We start from the raw sequence: 20,567 nt of genomic DNA on the forward strand, positions 1-20,567 counted from the left end.
CCGATCGGAAACGGCCGAAAATCGGTATTTTCGGCCGATTCTGATCGGTAAAGGGCTACCTACATCGGGCCCTAAATTTCCTGATTCTGTAAAATATAGCTCCCTACATCTCAATCACCAAATACCGGTCGGTAACGGCTGAATTCGGCCGTTACCGACCCGTATTTGGTGACCTACATCAGGCCCTAAGTGAATTTCCCAGAATCACAGGATGTTGAGGCAATGCCGAGACTCAAAACCAGATGCCCAGTTCCAGAGTCTGCAGCTCCGACCTCTGCACCACATCCTCTCCCTGTGCTGCAGTGTACCTACAACTGGGCACGTCGCCTACAGATAGGACAGTGTGGCCTCACAGGACAGTGTGGCCTATTACACTGAATTGATTATTCGCAGTGCAGGTGACAACTTGATTATAAACTGGGAATAGTACTTAATGAAAGGTGGACTAGCTGTTTGAAGCCGCCTGACTTTCACTGTTCCAGGAGCAACCCCGCCTGAAACTCGAAGGGGGACAGGTCCCTTTCAAGACGAGGACGCAGGAGCAGACGGGCTGGGAAGCACACAGACTGTGAGCCTCCAAAGGTCTCTTTGCCTCTGCAACCACATCTGTAATACAGTGCAGGAGCAGAGGCAAATAGTTTTCCTTGATTTCATGGGGTCTAGCCTTCATGCAAATAAGGAAGCATCCACTTCTAATCGTGGCATTGCAGAAAAGAGAAAAGCAATGTTTTCATTGCTTTAAACAGCTGGTTAAAATAAGCTCCATGACCTGGCCTGCCTTTAACCTCAGCTGTTGTCTCTGGCAGCAGGCACTGTGACTCTGAACTCGACTACAATAACTTATAATAGCCGAGTTCTGACGTCTTTTCATTATAATCGGCAACTTGGTGCATCACAAGTCACCAATTACAAAGAGGTTAAAGACTGCTGTTTATACAGGGATTGTAGAATCACGTGTATTATATGTCTATTTAGCATTAGTGACCACTGCACAATTAATAGTTGTTTAAATAGATGCTGGTTTGAATCTTCCCAAATTTCCTTAAAGCTGTGACATCACTCCTACATTATGTCTCATTGCTCAAGAATGCAATCTAAAAGAATCTCAGTACTTTAGACAGCATTAATGTGATAGATACCTCTTGTCTGTGCTCGCTGTGCTTCCAGGAGGCATAGAGGTCAGTGTTGAGCATAAAGTGAACAGGTGGAGCGGAGGAGTGGTGTGGCAGGGTGGGAGAATCACAGCCACAAGCAGGTGATTTACAGATAGAGAAGGCTGCTTTTGATGTGGCTTACAGATGTGGCTCCAAATCGAAGAGAGAAGACACCTAGAGTTATGGAGCTGTGTAAGAACAGTGTAGATCTACTGCCTAGGCCAGCAGCTGCTAGAGGGAGGGGTCAGAACTGTGTCAGGAAGAGAAGATGTGCAACAAAAATTTGAAAATGCAAGACTGACATGAAAATCAAAGATAAACAATGCAAACCGCTCACAGCCTTGTAAACATCATAAAAGAATTGTAAAAGCTGACAGTTAGAGATTCAGAGTACCTCACAAACTACAGAGGGAATGTGGTACAATCCTTACCTTTTATATGTACTGCAGATTGGTCCAAAACTCTTGGGCCACATGTACGACTATTTCCTTTTGCGACTCACAATCTGTGAATTTTAGCGAGTCAAAATTTGTGAGTCGCAAAAGCAAATGCACTAATGTGCCTCAGACACATTTTGCGATTTCCAATGGGGTCGCAAATGACCTGCCTTATCAATTTCATGAGGCAGGTCGCAATTCGCTACCCACTGGAAATGGGCAATAACACAAGGATGGTGGCCTGGTGAGGACTGCAGACCCCCATTTCTGTGTTTGCTTTTTAAATAAAGCAACTTTTTTATTTAAATGCAGCCTGTTTTCCTTAAAGGAAAATGGATGCATTTCAAAAATGAAATGTTTCAATTTCATTATTTAAGAGTAGACAGTGGTCAGTGGGATCACTTCCTGCTCATAAAAAAAGTTTTCACTACCAATCACAAAGGAGAAGGGAGCCTACTTCAAGTAGGTGGTTACTGGCATTTTTATGCGACCGCATTCTGGTTGCAAAATAATTGTACATCCCCCTGTGACTTGTTATTAGGAAAGGACGCCTGGTATGCCCCTTTCTAATAGTGACTCACATACCCTATTGCGAGACCACAATAGGTTACCACATCGCAAAATAGGGTTGATACATGCTACAACCATTTTTTAGCTGTCGCAAACAGCTAACTCTCTGTTTGCAAACTCTAAAAACAGTCCTAGATTTGGCCCTTTGTAACTTGTTGTTACTTGCTGTTATAGTTTGCTTTTTTTCTGTGCTGAAATGGTTGCCACTAACCGTCACATGTTGATATTCTATTTATAGATTTGAAAAGCACTTTATACTTCATGTACACTATCTATTTTATATTTTTCCACATTTGTGGATGTGATTTTTTTGCAAAACACACAGAGCACTATCAAAAGCATGTTTCAAAACTGGGCTGTATTAATACGCTGTGACTGGATTGATTGCCTGTGACTAGTTGGTTTACTTGCATGTAAATTGATAGCCTGAATTGTGACAGACCGATTTTGGGGACAAACATGGCTGCCTGCAAGCCACCCAAATAAGTCAGTGCTAGTGGACAATTTCTTTAGCAGATTACCCACTGCCCTCTACTAATCTAACAAGCCTCAAATTTAGAAAAAGCAAGGGAGAGAGTGGTAATAATAAATTAATTATTGGCTTCTTCAGAGAAAACTAGCAAAAGATGTTGCATAAACCAGACAGGATTTTGCCACACAAAATTCCCCTAATTCATATGATCTCACACAACTGGATGTGTGGAATTTTAGTTTACGAGCTGAACATCATCTGCGCCAGCTTGTCACCCAGGTACAACGTGCACGACAACCATTTTAGGTATCATGGTCTCCCTGCCCACGACCGACCGCCAGCGCGCCCCTCTGACCCAGCAGGCATCCTCCGCGCACCCTGGCTCCCCCTCCCTCCCTCTCATGAGCATAACCCTTCTGCATGACCCTGTCCTTGGGAGTCACGCCTGCGCCTGACCAGCATCTCCTCTCCTCCCATGAATGCCCCTCTGTTGATAAACCTTCCCTCCGCGCTCGATTGTCCACGCGGCATGAATACCACTCCTTTGATGACCCCTTCCCCCGTGTCCAGCTGTCCACACAGGTCTGAGGCCATCGCCTAAGCTGGGAGATATCGTTTACTGCCCCTTATTGTATGAAGTCACTCTTCTTCAAAGGACCTTCTATTGATCAAGACCTCCCCACCCCCCGGGATATGATCAGGCGCACACATCCTAAGAATCGGCAGAACACTCAGCTGCGCGATGACCCCCTCCTCTTATCAGCAGGTTGAGGATCTCTATTGTAGAGGCATGTGGGGTGGGATTGACACGAGGATTACGGGGATGTCTTTTTCCTTACTTCACAATGTTCTGATTGTAATAAAGAAAGGTCACATGCCATAAACCAGTGTATAAGAGGCCAGGCCTCAGAGAGGCTGTTAGAGCACCTCGAGACGATACCTTGTTGTCCGATCTGATGTGTTCTGCTCCGTCGGAATAAAACTTCTGTTTCCTGCCTTCTGGTCTCCGGCGCCTGCCTCATTGCTTGGTAATTTGAATGGTAAAAAGGCGGTTAGCGCCGGGCAAATCTTGGAAAAAGGTCTTAGCCCTACCTTTTATTCAACAATTGGCGTCCCAAAGCGTGGGGCCCATCAGCGACACGTGGATCCAGTGGGAGAGGTCCCGACGACAGAGTGAACGACTGCAACGATCGGGAGAGCTCGTGTCCGATAGACCCTCGTCTGACAGCCGATCATCCGACCTTCACTAGTTCCGAATAGACCTCTCTCGAGTGATCTACGGTCCTGACTGGGAACCATCAGGAGTGTCACGAACATCACGAAGAAGACAGGACGATCGGGCGCTGGATTCGGAAGACAGGAAACCGTCCATGCGGTCCGGGTAAGGTCGTGTAAACACGACAAATCGAGAAATTATTGTTTGGTTTGGATAATACTAGTATTACGCTTTGTTGAACCCTCTGGAGATTCACCGTCTGCAAACGGAGAAACAACAGGCTCTCTCTTTGCAAACAGTGAAGGATAGGTAACGCAGACTTTTGTCCCCATTGTAATCCGTCGTGCCTATCTTCCTCCCCCACTGTTTTCCCGAACTACCGTTCGTGGATTGTTGTCTGGAGATTCTCTGTCTGCAAACAGGGAAGAACAAGGTCTCTCTCTGCAGGTAGAGAAAGAGTGGGTAACGCTAACTTTTCGTGCCCACTTATTCTCCCCACTGATTGTTTGATTGACCGAACACTGATTGTTCGGTATTGGTTCTTTTGAGGTATTCACCGCCGGCAAACAACGGAGAATAGAAATATTCTGTCTAGTCTTTGCCCGCCGTGATAAGATAGGTAGTGCAGACCTTTGTCCCCGTTGTAACCCGTCATGCCTATCTTCTCCCCACTGATTGGTAGCCTGTACAGCCCGGACCGCTTATTAGAGATGAACCATCCAGCTCCACTGGAAGGCACCCCTAATAAGGACATGTTCACTAAGCATGGACTAATCGCTATAGCTTATACTAAACTATGGCATAAATATACAAAGAAGAACCCTGAAAGTCAGTGGCCACTGATAGGTTCCTTTGATGAAAATAAAATAAAAACATTAGAAATAGCGCTCCAGAAAAATAAGACCACGCCCACTATGCTCGATAGTATTGGCATGTGGCGCAAAGAAACGGAACAACGACAGAAAAGAGAAGAAGCAAAAATAGGGAAAGAATTACGAAAGGCAGCCCACCTAGCCGCCAAGCAACTAGAAGAAGAAATAAAAGAAAGAAAAGAAGCTGCACAAAACCAAGAATCAGGGTCGACAGGTCAATGTCCTGTTAGGACCCCCTCTGCGCTCTACCCTGAATTGCCCTCCAAACAGCGGGCGAACGATGAGTTACTGCTAGGTCCCCCAATCATCTACATGCCCCCTCCATATGCTCCCTGCCAACAACACCTGCAGGCCCTGAGCACGAGCGAGAACGGCCTTAGCGCTAGTGCACCAGCCCTCACGGCCTCCGCACCAGCCACATTAGCAGCACCAACAGATGCCCCCGAGGCTAGCGAGCACCAAACCAGCCAGATCAAATAGGTTGAGCAAAGATGAACGGGATGGGATTGACAAAATAGCAAAGACACTAGTGGAACGAAGTGAGAGCGAAGAGTACACAATGAACATGTATAACTCGCATGCCGATAGCCACAGACGGCATTTCATTTTGCGATTCAGCTACCACACCCTGAACGCATATGAAGATAGGTATCAAAGTAAGGGCCCCGCTAAACTGACCACACTGTATAGGAAGATTGATGTCGGAGATGGGACTGAATGTGAGGCGACGGAGCTCTTCATGCAGACGCTTGAGGTCTTCCGCCACCTCACGGAGCAAAAACCAGAAACCAAGGTTACAGTCCCTGAAACGACCTCAGTAGAAGTAGCCAACACTATGATGCCCATCAGAGAAGCGGCTCCATATTGGATTCCACCACGCGGTCTGGGAACAAGCGATGATATTAATCACGCAGATGCAAAAGGGAGAGTTGTGTACAATTGGGTTTACCAACCATGGGACCGGCAAGATATCCTAACCTTTAAACAAACTCTACCCGATTTAAGAAAGAACCCGACAGCATTCTATACCGAATTAGGCACAGCCTTGGGTTCGACAATAATGACTTTAGCGGACATTGACTTGTTTTTCGGGTTGTGCCTGCCAGCTGACGTGTGGAAGCAAATCCGGAAGGCTGACCACACGGATCTGTTTGGACATACCTGGGACCAACTCAGTAAACTAGATAGACAGCGAGAGCCTGGAAGGAAACCAGTAAAGGACATATTAGAACTCCCAGACAAATTAGTTCAGAAGTTAAAGACACTGATCCCAGAGAAAAAGGTAGATTGGTCGATAGTCACGGCCTCTCGACAGAAACCCCAGGAAGATGTGTCCGAATATTTCTCCCGATTCGAGACAGTGTTCTCCGACTACAGTGGCCAAGACATGACCACCGCAACCGGACAGTACCTGTTTGTACAAAATTATGTAAAGGGCCTATTACAAGAGGTCTCCCAAAAACTGCAGACGAGTGAGAGTAGTTGGGGGGCCTCCAAACCCGCAGCTATCCTTCAGATGGCTCAGTATTACGAGCACCAAAAGAATGAGAATGATAGGGCGTCCGAGAAAAAGAAGAAAGATTTAAAAGAAAGGGTAATGATAGCCCAGATACAAGGTATAGCGATAGGACGGGAACACCAAAGGGGGAACTACCAATCGACCACCCCCAGAAATCTACCTCCTAAAGATCACTTCCCAACACCACACACTGGACGTAGAGACATTAGCAATGACCAATGCGCCTTCTGCAAAGGATTCGGCCACTGGAAATCCGAGTGTCCGGTTCTGCTAGAGATGAATAGAAATAGGGACCCCAGGGATGTGGCAGGTGGTCAGAGAAACAGAGGACAAGGACGAGGGCACACAAACGACACCAACAATGACAGATCAGGGAGATCGAACACATTTGACCGCCCCCGACAGAACCAATATCAACTATCCGATGGTGAGAATGCCCCTGATTTTGCATAGGACTGCCAGGGGCAAGGGAGGGATCCAGTCGAGCTCTGTGTTGACCAGCAGGGTCCTTATGTCACTGCTAAGGTCCTGGGTACAGAGTCTCCATTCTTGGTAGACACTGGGGCGACACGTAGTGTGTTATCAAAACGACTGATTCCAAGGGCACCCTTGTCTGGCTCACACATTACGTCGATAGGTTTCGATGGAACGCCCTCCACTAATCCCCTGTCCGTGCCTATCACCTTTGACCTAGAAAACAACACCACTGACACGACATTTCTGCTCTCCTCCAACTCCCCTGACGCCATTATGGGCATTGACTTACTGAAACATTTTCGAGCTACCATTAGGTGTTCCCCAGATGGAATCCGAGTCATCCTGTACGACAACCCAGGCATGCCCAGATCCTGCCCCTCACGACACATGTGCTCCATAACTGACGCTGACCTGTCCTTGCTTGACACCCTGCCTCTGTACCTGTGGGCCAAAAATGACTCTGATGTGGGACGAATGATGATTGACCCTATTCATATAACTGTAAGACAGGACGCTATGCTCCCGAAACTCCCACAATATCGGATATCCCCAGAGGGCGAGAAGGCACTGGTAGCGATCATTCAGTCTCTGGTAGATGCAGGAGTGGTCGAAGAGGTGGTTAGCAACGTCTGCAACAGCCCAATCCTACCTATTGTTAAGAAGCAAGGCGAAGGAGATGAGAAAGCATACCGCTTCATCATCGACCTGCGAGAAATTAACAAAGTGGTTGTACCCCAATACCCTGTAGTCTCCGATATCACCACCATTCTGACCCTCATCCCGTCCACTGCCACCACCTTCACTGTTATCGACCTTAAGAATGCATTTTTCTCTATCCCCATCCATCCAGACAGCCGTTATCTCTTCGGCTTCACTTTAAAATCCCGCTCGTACCGATTTTGTAGAGCTCCCCAGGGGTACACTGAAAGCCCCAGCATTTACAGCCAGGCCCTCAAAAGACAGCTGGATGCTTTCCAGCTACCAGATGGAGTGGTATTGATTCAATATGTCGATGATATCCTTTTGGCGGCTGACACCACCCCACTTGCAGTCACAGCTACTGTCCAACTCCTACACTTTCTTGCAGAGAATGGCCATAAAGTTTCCAAAAAGAAATTACAGTTCTGCCAGCCACAAGTGACATACCTAGGCCATCTCCTGTCCAAAGAAGGGAGGAAACTCACACCTGACCGAATCCAAACCATCCTAGACACCCCCGTCCCAAAAACACAAAAGCAAGTCCGCTCTTTGGTTGGCCTAACCTCTTTTTGTAGACAGTGGTTACCTAATTTCAGCCTCATTGTAAAACCCCTACTTGCCCTATTAACCAAACATGCCTCCTTCCCGCTCCCTTGGACCCCTGAGTGTCAAGCATCCTTTAAGGAATTACGAGATGCACTCTGTTCAGCACCCGTCCTGGGAACCCCGGATTACTCCAAACCCTTCTCCCTCTTCACCCACGAAAGGGAGGGGTGTGCATTGTCTGTCCTGACTCAATCAATTGGTCCTAAGCAGCGCCCTTGCGCCTACTTCTCCGCCACTCTTGATCCTGTAGCCAGAGCTTTGCCTGCCTGCCTTCGAGCGGTAGCTGCCGCTGCCGTCTCTATCCGTCAGAGCGAAGGAATCGTACTTTCAAACTCTCTGACCGTGTTAGTACCCCATGCTGTCGACACCCTTCTGAACCAAACCAAGACTCAACATCTGACTAGCGCACGACTGACAGGGTACGAATTGACGCTACTTGCACCCCACGTCACACTAAAGAGATGCACAACTTTGAATCCGGCCACATTGTTGCCCCTACCTGAAAATGACCCCGACGTCCCTCCCATACACGACTGTGTGACCTTCACGGACGAACAAACTAGGAGTAGAGTTGACCTCCGAGATACTGCTTTCACTGACCCCGATGGAGAGCTATGGGTAGACGGCTCATGCATCAAACTCCCAGATGGCACCACTTCAGCTGCCTATGCAGTTACGACAGCCCGAACAGTAGTTGAGACAGCCTGCATCACACAACGATCTGCCCAGGCAGCAGAACTGATAGCCCTCACGCGAGCATGCATCATAGCCACGGGGACCACTGCGAACGTATATACAGACAGCCAGTATGCCTTCGGGGTGGTTCACCATTTTGGGCTCCTGTGGAGGGAGAGGGGATTCCTGACGTCCCACGGCACCCCTATCCTCCACGGGGATCTAGTCTCCGCCCTGATTGAAGCAGTTCTCCTCCCCAAACGATTAGCGGTGATCAAATGCCAGGCACACAAAAGAGTGACAGACTTACTCGGACAAGGGAATGCACTGGCCGACATCACTGCACGAACCACAGCTGAGAATAGGGCGATGACATGCATGTATGTGACCAGGTCACAAGCAGAGAAATGGACTGACGCAAGAGAAATGATCAGAGACATCCAGTCGGCCAGCACCCCTCACGAACTGACTAGGTGGGCCGAGGTGGGTTTGAAGGATGATGAGGGCTGCTGGCGAACAAAAGATGCAAACAAATGGTTGCTACCTGACTCATACCTGATCCCCATACTGACAATGGCTCATTCCCCCGCACACATAGGATCTGCACCCATGATCGAACTCATTTCCAAAGTCTGGCACAACGACAAAATCCCCGACTCAGCCAGACGCCTAGTCCAGCAGTGCCTTATCTGTCTACAGCACAACCCCGGGAAAGGAACTGTGGTACCCCGGGGAGGGTTTGGGATCCCCAATCACCCCTTTGAGGTCCTTCAAATGGACTACATCCAGCTAGAGAGATGCCAAGGCTTGAAGTATGTACTAGTCATCGTATGTGCCTTCAGCAAATGGGTAGAGGCCTATCCAACCCGTGACAACACTGCCATGACTACTGCCAAAGTACTACTGAAAGAATTCTTTCCTCGCTATGGCCTTTGTCGAATTTTATGGAGCGACAATGGCCCCCAATTCATAGCTGAGGTTATCCAGTTAATCTTAAAGGGGTTGGGGGTGAAGCAAAGGTTTCATGCGGTCTTCCACCCCCAATCCGCCGGTCTGGTGGAACGCCATAATGCCACACTGAAGTTGAAATTGTCAAAAATAGTGGCAACCACCGGACTTAAATGGCCAGACGCCCTCCCTTTGGCCCTGCTATCGATGCGCTCTACTCCCACCAAACACCATTTGACCCCCTACGAGGTTGTATTCGGGCGACCGATGAACCTCTGGACTGCTCCCAAGCCAACCTCCATTCATGACGTCCCGGACGTCCTACTATCTGATTATTTGTGCAAGTTAACTAAAACGTTGTCTGTCATTCATCAACAGGTGCAGCAGGCCATCCCCGATGCTTCCAGGGGCCCCGACATCCAACCGGGAGATTTCGTGCTAATACGAAATTTCCAACGGACCAAGAGTCTGGAACCCCGGTGGACGGGCCCCTGGCAAGTGCTGATTACCACACGGACGGCGCTTCGAGTGGAGGGGAAGAGGCACTGGCTGCACGCGCATCACTGCCGGAAGGTCTCTGCAAACCTGGCCACGACAGAAAACGTCAACACCCAAGAAGAGCTCCTGAACAAAGACCGACCGACATTGAACTGTTATCCCGATACTGAGGCACTCGAACTTGCAAAATTCTCTGATCCCACTGTGCCATCCAGAGAAGGGTATTTCCTGCGTCGAAAGGAGGGAGCTTCGGCTAAGTAGGCCACGGACTAAGTTGAATCTCAGAACGGTGACCTAAGCACAACCAAGGGTTGCCAGGAGAGACGCTAAACGAAGTCTGTGGTTCTGCCCGCTACCGAGCCCCTTGAAGGTGATGGAAGCGCCAGATAAGAAGATGATGGAAGCGCCAGATAAGAAGATGATGGAAGCGCCAGATAAGAAGATGATGGAAGCAACAGGAAATACCCACTATAGAAACCCAAAGACTGACAATTTGCACAAATCAAAGACAATAGCCCTCTTTATGGTCTTCCTCTTCTGCCTCCTCCTCATGACCTCCTTCTGGATTCTGGAGGAAAGCACACCGGCTCATGAGGCATTGCTGCCTACTGCACAACCGACCCCCATGAAGGAGCATCACCTAATCTCCCTGTCGCCTCAGCTCCGAGAGAGGCGCAGGGAATTCTGGAACAATTTCTTCGTGCAACTGTTGCACCAACACAACCTTGCCGCAAATGCTACGAACTGCTGGATCTGCGGGTTGCTCCCGCATGCCACTGGACACTCCATCCCCTTCATCCCTTCTCCTTTCTCAGTTCACGGCTCCTGCCTCGCCTGGCTGATCCTCATGCAAGAGAGCCACAAGGACAACGCCACTTCCAGCCAGACGGTGTCGCACTTCTACTCTGGGTTCTGGCTGAACAAAACCGGAAAGACCTCTGCTCCCCTGTGTCCTGCGCTCACAGGCGCCACCTTCCTTAAAGACATTCCAGCCAAAGAACGTGTCGAAGTACAGGTGCTCCACAACCCAGCTAGATCCACCTTCTCTCATCTGCAAAAACAAACTACTGCCACTCTGACTGTGGCTCTGTCTGTTAACAATGTCACAGGTCTTGTGTGTCTCGAAGGCCAGGGAACACAGCCGGTGGGTCGCAGTTCCTGCCGAATCATTAGAACATTGGACTCAGCCGACCCTCCTTCCTTTGTTGCTTCTCCAAACATGTACTTTGTGTGTGGCACCAAAGCTTACACCTGGCTCCCGAAAGGTTGGAAGGGTATCTGTTACATTGCCTTCGTTCTTCCCCCCACGTATGTAGCCCCTGCCAACCATCACCGGCAGAGGCGTGCAAATGACATTGAACAAGCCGACTCCACTGGAGCACAGTTCCTGGATGCTGCTAAAGGACTTGTTCCTCTGTGGGGGCCAATGGCAAACAGCCGCGCTATCCGACACCTGACCCAGGCAGTAGAAACAACGATCAACATCACGCTTGCATCCTCGCCAACAACACGGCGGAGCTTCAGGCGGTCCGCCTTGTGACCCTCCAAAACCGCCTTGTCCTAGACGTGGTCCTAGCCGACCGAGGAGGAGCATGCCGCATCATCGGATCTAGCTGCTGCACCTACGTGCCAGACAATTCGCCTTCAGTCTACAAGGCAATTGAGCACCTCCACAGACTTTCCTCGGAGGTTCATCAAGAACAAGAAGGATGGTCGCTTGGGAGCTGGTTTTGGGACACTTTGAGGGGCTGGGGATGGAAGTTGTTTTCCTTCATACTGATACCTGTTGTGATATTATGTGGGTGTTGCTTGGGTATTCAATGTCTACCCTCCTTGTGCGGCTTCGTTTCTAACTGTATGTGCCCAAAGACTTTGGACTTCCGAACTGAGCACATGAGCATATGAAGTAGAAATACGTGGCCTTATGGGGATAAATCCGAACTGACAAGTTGGCGAGACATGTTAAAAGGGAGGACTGTGGAATTTTAGTTTACGAGCTGAACATCATCTGCGCCAGCTTGTCACCCAGGTACAACGTGCACAACAACCATTTTAGGTATCATGGTCTCCCTGCCCACGACCGACCGCCAGCGCGCCCCTCTGACCCAGCAGGCATCCTCCGCGCACCCTGGCTCCCCCTCCCTCCCTCTCATGAGCATAACCCTTCTGCATGACCCTGTCCTTGGGAGTCACGCCTGCGCCTGACCAGCATCTCCTCTCCTCCCATGAATGCCCCTCTGTTGATAAACCTTCCCTCCGCGCTCGATTGTCCACGCGGCATGAATACCACTCCTTTGATGACCCCTTCCCCCGTGTCCAGCTGTCCACACAGGTCCGAGGCCATCGCCTAAGCTGGGAGATATCGTTTACTGCCCCTTATTGTATGAAGTCACTCTTCTTCAAAGGACCTTCTATTGATCAAGACCTCCCCACCCCCCGGGATATGATCAGGCGCACACATCCTAAGAATCGGCAGAACACTCAGCTGCGCGATGACCCCCTCCTCTTATCAGCAGGTTGAGGATCTCTATTGTAGAGGCATGTGGGGTGGGATTGACACGAGGATTACGGGGATGTCTTTTTCCTTACTTCACAATGTTCTGATTGTAATAAAGAAAGGTCACATGCCATAAACCAGTGTATAAGAGGCCAGGCCTCAGAGAGGCTGTTAGAGCACCTCGAGACGATACCTTGTTGTCCGATCTGATGTGTTCTGCTCCGTCGGAATAAAACTTCTGTTTCCTGCCTTCTGGTCTCCGGCGCCTGCCTCACTGCTTGGTAATTTGAATGGTAAAAAGGCGGTTAGCGCCGGGCAAATCTTGGAAAAAGGTCTTAGCCCTACCTTTTATTCAACAGATGTCTCTCTGCACAGCCGTCAACAAAAGAGTAAAACCATGACTGTCAGCCAAGTGTTTTTACTATAAATATGTCAACCATGTGACACTTCCATTTAGATGCTCCCTTTAGGACAGCGCATGTGGTGTCTCGTAGAGACATGTTGCATTTTATCTGTGGGCTTCAACCCGCCCACAGGCTTCCCATTTGCTCACTCCATTGTCTGTCCCATATTCATTGTCACCATTTGTCCCTGGCATGCATGGTCACACCTCTTCTTGTGTTTAGCCCCTACCCCCAGAGTATGCACCAAGTACTTGTAATCATCCACTGCTCCAGTTTTACAAGTAATTTAGGACCTACCATTTTCTTTATTTTTATCTCTCTACACAGTGCTTGTGCTTTTACCAGCTCCATCTCCTCCCACCCGCCTTCATGCCCCATCCATATATCACTCCATCCCCCGTCACTGCCATATCCTTCTGCTAGAAATGGGGCCCTGTAGTTGGCAGTGGTGTACACCATTTCCAAGTAGGAACTATTCCTTCTAGTCAGAATATGGGAGTTACACACCCGAGAAAAGTCCTGCTCACCCCCAGTAACTTGGCACGAGCAATCAGGCCTATCTCAGAGGCAATGTGTAAAGTATTTGTACATAACACACACAGTAACACAGTTAAAACACTACAAATGGACACCACATCAGTTAAAAACAATTCTCTTTATCTAAACCAAACAAGACCAAAATTTCCAAAATCCAACATTCAGAACTCAAAATATACAGTTTTAAAGGTTTCAAGCAATTCTGTCCATAGAACTCTATTGTGATTTTACACAAAGGGCCAGATGTAGGAGCCCTAATTCCGGTCGTTAACGGCCGAATTCGGCCGTTACCGACCAGTATTAGGGTTTTCTGATGTAGGGGGCCTATATTTTACCGATTCTGTAAATTTACAGAATCGGTAAATTTACAGAATCGGTAAAATACCGAATCAGTATATTTACCGATTCGGTAAATCCATATGTAGGTGACTCTCCTAAGAGTGCCACAGGCCCTTAAGAGTCGGTATTTTACCACCCAATCCTATTGGGTGGTAAAATACCGAATTCAGGTGTGCATGCACATCTGTGCATGCACACCTGTGCAATGTGATACACAGACATGCCCTTAGGGCATGTATGTGTGCCACATGTAACACAAGCCTGTACTTGGGGTGCTAGAGGGTGTCAAAGTGGCACCCCCTGCACCCTTGCAGGATTCGGTATTTACCGATTCGGTAAATACCGAATCGGTATTGCCCATTGATTCCTATGGGCTTCAAGGCCCATAGGAATCAACGGGCAATACCGATTCGGTATTTACCGAATCGGTAAATACCGAATGTTAACGATTCGGTAATTAAAAATTAAAAATTAGCTACATCTCCCTCCTTCTAATTTACCGATTCATAAATACCGAATCGGTAAAATTCGGTATTTATGAGTCGGTAAATTAGAGTTACCTACATCTAGCCCAAAGTACCTTAGAACCATCAAAATTCACACAAAAAAAAGCCACAGAGGAGGGAATCGTCGGAAAGCGCAGTGATGCACTGATTAGTGGGTCCCTGGAGAGGCGATGCATTAGTTCTGCTGCACGTAGGAGAAGTGTTGCGTTGAACCCGGAATATAAGGGGAAGTGATTGGTCGAAATTCAAGACAGTTCTGCTCTGGGGGTGATGAGGTTGAAGTATTTGGTGCACAAGTGTGATGTGTGGAAATCGGGACATCCTGGAGGTCAATGTGGCAGCTGCAAACAAGCACTGCATCGATTTCTTCAGCCACAGTCCCACAATGCATCTATTCTTTCAGCCGCAATGCAGGGCATCATTGGAGTTGCTGCGGGGTTCTCAGACTTCGAAGACACAGTGTGTTGAACTCGGTCTGCAGCAGTTTCTTCGGGAACAGGCAGGCGCTGCGTCAATTTCTTCGGTCCGCATGGTGCATTGCATGAAAACGTTTCCCGCACTGTTGCGGCGGAAAAACAGGCGCTGGAAGCACCATTTTTTAAAGACTTTTGTAGCTTTTTGCAGCAGGAATAACCTCCAAGGGCTCAGAACTGGAATTGATTCCCCTTGTCAGGTCAGAACTCCCAGCAATGGAGTTCAGGGATACTGCAGGTGAAGTCTTTGTGGCCATGAGACTTCTTAACAGGAGGCAAGCACACACAAGCCCTTTGAGAAACTCCACAAGCAGGATAGACAGCAAAGTCTAGTCCTTTTCTTCTCCAAAGCAGATGCAGCAACTGCAAGCCAACCCAGCAAAGCAACACACAGACAAGGGGCAGTACTTCTCCTTACAGCCTTTTTAGGTATTCTCCTTGGCAGAGTCCCATCTTGATCTAGAAGTGTTTTCAAAGTATGTGCTTTTAGGTCCAATACATATACCCCTTTTGACCTTGCAGTAGGCATTCTTCAAAGGATTGTCTTTGTAGTGCACAAGTTTTGTCCTGCCTGGTCTTGGCTTCAGACACACTCCAGTGGGTGGAGACAGCATTGTGAGAGGCAAGGCACAGCCCTATTGAGGTGTATCTGACTACTCCTCCCACCACTCTAGCTCAGGAAGTCCCATTAGTCTAGTGTTGAGCCATGCAGGGCACACATTAAACTCCCTTTATGTAACTGTCTAGAGCAAATGCATATATAGGTCCCTGTCAAAATCAAAGTCTTTTTTATTTCAATTAATAAAAACCATAATACTTTATACAGCGGGATCATTAAATTTACAAGTTCATTGAATGTGTAAAACACTAATTTCTAACATTAAATAGCATTTTGGACAATTTCATTTTTAACAGAACTAAATTGCATTTATCTAATCTTATATAAACGAATCACTTCATTTAATCAAATCTTCCTGCCTTAAACATACTAAAGTGCGGTCATATTCGTGCAAAGTCACCTCTAATCTTGGGGTGAATAAAGATGAAACAGTGCACATCCTGTTACTTCATTTTAAATTTAATCACGTAGTGACTCTATAAAGTGCATAATGATTTAGATTGTCACTCCATAGTAATAAAAACTTGTCAAGTTAACAATTTCTACAGCCAATTGCAAGCTATGATGATCAAACTGGGTTATAGTGGAGTATTTCATAAGGTACCAACGTTACCTAGTGGTCATCAATCCATTTTCAGTCAACAGACAATCCGCTTTAAGGTAAAACTTTATAATGGCTGCTGTTATTTGAGGCGTTTCCCCTTTCATGCAAAAAAGTAAGGCATGCCAACATGATCTAATGCCATGCGAGTTAAAAATTCTCTTCAGCAAATGTTTTCACTCGGTTAGTAAAAGACAAAACGATAAAATGTGCATCAGACTTTCTTCATGTAATTGGCATAGTCTGCACTTTGTATTCTGTGATTTTGGTTGCCATTTGGGAATATATTCTAGTGTTTGACCTAAAGCAAATTGTAGATGGAGTAACTTGTTTTTATAAAATGATCTAAGTAGTGCTGTAAAATATTTCTGAGGGCGTAATTTCCAATAAGTATCAATCGTTGTCTAGGCGTGTCTTCTTTGGCTAAATTCATCTTTGTCTTGGATCCATGACAACCTCCTGATTTGTTTACTGAATACTTTTTTAAACACGTTGTGAGGAAGTGCCAAGGCTCATAGCTAACTGGCTTTAAGATCTTGTAAGGCTTTGTCGAAAGCTCGAGCCCAAATGTTCAAATTTTGATGTGAATTGTTTTGAATTTCTTCCTGTATCAAAGCATGCAGTGGTATTTCGCAAGAAGATCTTATTAACAAAATATATCTAGTCAATGAGCCTATTTGTGTTAATTTTTAATTTGTCCAACAAAGTTCCATTCAGATCTGAGAAGGAGATGTACTCTGAGGAAGCTGAAACAGAAGTGTAAAAACCTTATTTTGTGCTGAATTGAAAAACGGCCCAAATTTGTTAGGAATGCTTCAGCACCATAACAGAGAGTTGGATTGAATTTGGCTTGTATTGCAGGGTGTAATGGCTGAAAGGTTGGGCTTTGCAATTTCCGATGTATTTTCTGGAATGCTGAAATTAGGGAGGCAATTCTTGGTCCCTCTCAGTATCACCCAGCTGTTGATTCAACAGGCAGGTAGCAGCACAGAATTGCTAAACAAGAAAAGGTCCACGTTCTAAAAAGTGGCATTTTCATAAACACAATTAAAAAAACACCTTCACTAAAAAGTGTGTTTTTAAATTCCAGGCTCAGTGAGCCCAAACTTCAAATCTCTAGCTGTTTCCAATTGAAAGTTACACTTGTAAGATGTTACTAGGCAGCTCCGATGATAACCTATGGGAGAGTTAGTCCTTAAAATAGTGAAAAACTAATTTGGCATTATTTCACTATCAGGACATGTAAAACACACCAGTACATGTCCTACCTTTCACACAATAGTAATCAAAGGTTGGAGTAGTTCCTCATCAGCCAGATGGTCACCAAAGTGAGACCACGTAGCTAGTGCTTCTGTTGCTGGAAGATCTGAAACTCAGATCTTAATGCCCTCACACAATTGTTAGGGTGTCATGCTTCATCGTTGGGCACTCCTCGTCTTGCCAGTGCTGTAATGCCTGACAGGCCTGGGGGCACATTATCGGATATCTTTTGATCTGGTTACGACGTGAATGTGAATGCATGAGGGGGGCTATATAAGAAGAGTTTTAGGTGTAGAGTGAAGGGTATCTAAAATAGCCTCTATTAATCCTAGAACAAGTTTAACAGTGGGAGGGTAATAGGGCTAAGTAAAAACAGTGAAGCTATTGTGAGGTCACGATGTACCAGGATAGCAGTTAGCAGGGTGAAGTCAACATGTTTCGTGCCTAACAAACCCAGGGATCGGGCAGCACTTAACCAGGACAAAAAAAATATTGACTGCACGCCCCCTTAGGGGCAAGGGTTCTCCCTTCTAATAAGAGATAGTCACTATTGTTAAATGAGGCTGCACCAGAATGGTTGCAGCACGATAAAGCTACCCCAAGGTGTGTGGAACAGTGCTGCTTAGGCACAATGGTGGGTCCCTTGAAGTTGAAGAGACACATGAAGTGTACAGGGGACACTACCAGCAACCTACTTGCCTCCATGGACTCTGCACACACACTGATCCCTGCTCATGGGGGTATCTTAGGCCTACCTTTGGGGTGCCTTACATGTAGAAAAAAGGGATGGTGGGTGGCTGGCAAGTGGTTGCACTTGCTAGGTTGGCATGGCGGTTTAAAATTTAATTCACAGACACTACAATGGCAGACCTGAGGACACGTTTACAAGGCTACTCATGTGGGTGGCACAACTAGTGCACCAGGCCCACTGGTAGCATTGGATTTACAAGCCCTGGGCACAGGTAGTGCACTTTACTAGGGACCTACCAGTAAATCAAATATGCCAATCATGGATAACCAATCAGAATTGCAATTCACACAGGGACCACTTTCACTTAGCACTGATCAGCAGTGGTAAAGTGCCCAGAGTACATAAGCCAGCAAATACAAAGTCCAACATCACATCAAAAATACAGGTAGTAGAGGCAAAAAAAGACTGGGGAAACCACACCAAGGAGCCCAGGTGAAAAAACCTTTGTTGTGGCTTTTTGTTTCCCCCATCTCCTCCTTTTCATCACTGCTTACTCCCTTGAACCTCCCAGTGAATGCCCATCCACAGATCACCCCTTCCCAATCTCTTTCTTTTCCTTTGTTATGGCTTTCCATTCCCCCACCGCCTTCCTCCCGTCTCCACTTGCTCTCTCGCACCTCCAGGTGCTTGCTCCATTCACAAATTCCCCCTCAACTATCACTGTTTTAAACCTCCATTTTAGTCTGTTTTGTTCTAGTGAATGGTAGTGTTTGCTTTTAATGTCCTGTCAGTGTACAGCTTACATGCTGATTGGAGCATGTCTGCATGGCTGCTATTACTTGGCACACGTGTAATCTCTGTTTATTTTCCACGTGTGTGGGTAGTAGGTGCGTGTGTGTTCACACTGTAGGTGGTCGTTTGGCAATGGTAATTACAGCAGGAATATCAGTCCTCATGTGATTCAGATATGATACATCACAGGGCATGTCAAAGCTTCTAAAGTACCTGTGTTTTCTGCGGATCACTGAAATAATATCGAGGGACAAAATATCGACTTGCAAAAATATCGTTGACAAAATATCGACAGACAGAATATTGAGTTTGTATCTACAAACAGGTAAGTACAAAAATATCGAGTACAAAATATCGTTTATAAAAATATAGTTTTAAAAAAAATCGACTTTATTAAAAACAGTGTTAAATTAAATTAATATTAAAATGTAATTACTAAAATATACTTAAAAATACTTAAATTAACTTATAATAATTAAATAATAAATGAAATTAATAAAAATACATTTTTACAATCATATTTGTTAAAACATATATATATAGTAACATACTATAATTAAATAAGATACTATTATATTACCGTACGATATCAGAAGTGTAAAAAAATACTATTCCCACTCCAAAGAGTGCAAGCGTAGGTAAAGCATTGGATAGCGTAGGGGTTAAAATTACTATTCCCACTCCAGTGGGTGCAACAGTAGGGAAAGCGTTGGATAGCGTAGGGGTTAAAATTACTATTCCCACTCCAGTGGGTGCAACAGTAGGGAAAGCGTTGGATAGCGTAGGGGTTAAAATTACTATTCCCACTCCAAAGAGTGCAACAGTAGGGAAAGCGTTGGAAAGCGTAGGGGTAAAAATTACTATTCCCACTCCAGTGGGTGCAACAGTAGGGAAAGCGTTGGATAGCGTAGGGGTTAAAATTACTATTACCACTCCAAAGAGTGCAACAGGAGGGAAAGCATTGGATAGCGTAGGGGTTAAAATTACTATTCCCACTCCAGTGGGTGCAACAGTAGGGAAAGTGTTGGATAGCGTAGGGGTTAAAATTACTATTCCCAATATTTAATTAATTATAATTAAACTACTTCCCACCCTATTCCCCTATAAACCCACAACCCGCTACAGAATTAAATTACGCATTAATTATAAAAACAAAAATCATTAATAAAAATTAATTGTAACATAAATACACACTTTTCACACATATTATACCATAAAAATACACTATAAAAAATTAGATATTATTAAAAAATCGATATTTTTTACTATCTATATTATATACTTCGATATTTTAACTTTCTATATTTTTAATAGTCGATATTATATCACTTACCTTAAAAACGATATTTTGGTCATCTATATTCTGTCCTGTCGATATTTTGTCCAGTCTATATTTAAAACTCAATTTTATGTCCAGTCGATATTTTGGAGTCGATATTATGTCTGTGCACCGTTTTCTGCTGTAATTGAATAGCCAAGTTTCTCCTGTGCAAAATGATTGAGCTGTTCGTGTCCCACTTTGTTGCCTTTCATTTCATAGGATGGGACTTTATTTTTTCAAATTTCTCCAGTCCGGATACTTTCTTACTTTTTCTGCATTCACCAGTGAAGTATTTCCGTGCACCATTGTTACTTAACTTGAATTCTCTTCAAAGGAGTAAGTCTGAATCTTGATGTCATCAAGGTCTCCCTGCGCTTCAGTATC

The sequence above is a fragment of the Lissotriton vulgaris genome, chromosome 1_1, assembly GCF_964263255.1.
Source record: "Lissotriton vulgaris chromosome 1_1, aLisVul1.2, whole genome shotgun sequence".
Lineage (NCBI taxonomy): Eukaryota > Metazoa > Chordata > Amphibia > Caudata > Salamandridae > Lissotriton > Lissotriton vulgaris.